This window comes from Hippoglossus stenolepis, chromosome 6 (assembly GCF_022539355.2).
Source record: "Hippoglossus stenolepis isolate QCI-W04-F060 chromosome 6, HSTE1.2, whole genome shotgun sequence".
Lineage (NCBI taxonomy): Eukaryota > Metazoa > Chordata > Actinopteri > Pleuronectiformes > Pleuronectidae > Hippoglossus > Hippoglossus stenolepis.
In genome coordinates, this window is record NC_061488.1 from 1,337,975 (window position 1) to 1,340,290 (window position 2,316).

Here is a 2,316-nt window from a genome sequence, read left to right on the forward strand (position 1 = left end):
TCAGCAGAGCCATTGACGGCCTCCTCCTGTTGAAGCAGCTTCACATCTTCTCTGTGTCCTGACTCTGCTGGATTGTTTGTCTCCTCAGCCCGAGCTCTTCTGCCTCTCAGTCCTTTCTGCTGCAGCTTATAACAGTCGGGTCTTTGTTCACCACAGGCAGAGATAACAGATACACTGCTGATCAGTGCGGCAGAACATCTCATCACCTCATCGCGGACGAGAGCAGATGTTCTCCTGGAGCTTCTCCGAGGGCTCCACCAGCTTGTGCTTCTTCAATGGAGCTGACTGAAGATGAGGCTGGAGGTGTTTTTCTACAATAAGAGGCCAAACAAACCAAACAGGACTTGAGAGCTTTCAGTTTTCCCAGCAGCATATCACAGGCCACATCTTCAGGTCCAGCATAGCAGTGATCAGCAGTGAGCAGCTTGGAGTCCAGTCTTCTTCAGCTCCTCCACTAAATCAGTTAACATGGTGCTTTTCCCAGGACAGGCCTCGTGTGAAGGTCTGTCTACATTCGAGGGCAGCTGTAGCTTCCTTCCTCCCTTGTCCTGCAGTGGGTGTTAATACAGCCTACAGTAGCTGTGTCCAGCCAGTAGTCACCGGATCCTTCTGTAGATCCAGACAGATCGAACAGCAGAACCTTTCTCCGTCTCCAAGTGATTTTCTTGCTGCTCCATTTCAGCTGGTGCCAGAGACTGTAGAACAGTTTCACTTCTCTGAACAGGAACAGATCTCTGCTCCTCCCCTCTCGTTCACTCCTGCAGTGACTCATCTCCCAGGTCATAGCTTGTTGTCTACTGGTTCTAGACTGACACACCTGTGAAGGGAGGAGAGCACAGACACATCCTGACTGGGAGAACTGGTTGTGAGTTTTTATCTGTGTTATCACATTTCAAAGTGAAGAGTTGCTCTGGGAACTGTCACATATCTAGCTCACAACAGCACAGGTTGTAAGATTCACATTCTTCAAAGTTTCCAGAAAGTTAATCAATCTTTTCAATGGAATAAAACCAACTTACAAAGGGCTTCACAAATGAGAAACATAAGTAAAAGCCATATTGCAGTCATTAATGATGTAGGAGTAGTAATATAAAACACTACAGGTGACAGAAATGTAATCAGATCACACTTTTTAAAAACTAGAATTAGATCGAATCGGTACGATCACAGCAGGTTTGAAGTTTGGATTAAAGGAAGCTTCTGACTCAGCCTGCTGTATTTCTCAGGTTGTTTGGTGAGTCTCAGACTCTTATTTCTAAAGCTCTGTCCCCTCAGTGTTAAGCTGAGCTGTTAGAACAGCACATGCAGCCAGAGATGATACAGACTTACAGCAAAGTTAATGGAGTTCTAAAGAAGAACAATATAAAGAGCAAAGGAACCATGTCAACAACTGTTCAGCTTCTATCAAAGAAAGTGATAAACTGCTCAAACTGTTTCTATATAATACAAGTGACACCAAAGTTCTTTCTGTTCTGAAACAGTTGATGAAGTTTGTCTGTGACGGTTGCAAAGAATCGATCCCAGTCACCATGCCAGGAACCTGATCCTGAGTGTTTTTACCGTTTACTGTTTTAACCTGCAGAAACTACAAACCTCTTCAAGCAAAGTTCGTTGTGGGTTAAACTCGGATAAATTTGGGGTCAGAAGTTTTGATCAAGTCTGGATTCAAACCGTACGACCTAGAGAGCGTCTGTCCGTGAGGTGACGATTTGAAACACTGAAGCAACACGACAAACTCGTTGTATATGTGGCTTGTGTGTCAGACTAACCCCACGCCACTTGAAACTTCACCAAACCATTATTTCTCCACTTAAATCTGTGTGACGAACTCTCTTCATCCACTGAGATCACAAACAAGATCTGGGTTTTGAAAATCAGCGAGTGGAAGAAAACTTTGCTCATTTCTCTGCGATGAAGCTGTTTTAGTGCAGAAAAAGCTGCAAAGACAGAGACTGAACATGAAAACTGAGGTTTGTGGAGTTTCAGGAGGAAACTGCCCTGCTATTTCTCTCACAGGAGTTTCACTTGTCCTCCACTCAGCTTTGGAAAATGAAGACAAAAGAACAGACTGGATTTATTCTTTATTTCAACTTTCAGCTTTTCACACATTAGATTTTATTGCTTTATACATATATAAGATATTAATGTATAATCACATGTAAGCAAGAAACACATGTGATGAGAGCTGCAGGACAAACCTCAGAGGGACTCGATCAGACACTCCAATGGAACTGCTGGTTCAGATCAGGAAAATAAAAAGAACAGAAACCTACGCAGCAGCAGATCAATATGCCCGTTCACTAAATATGTAAATAC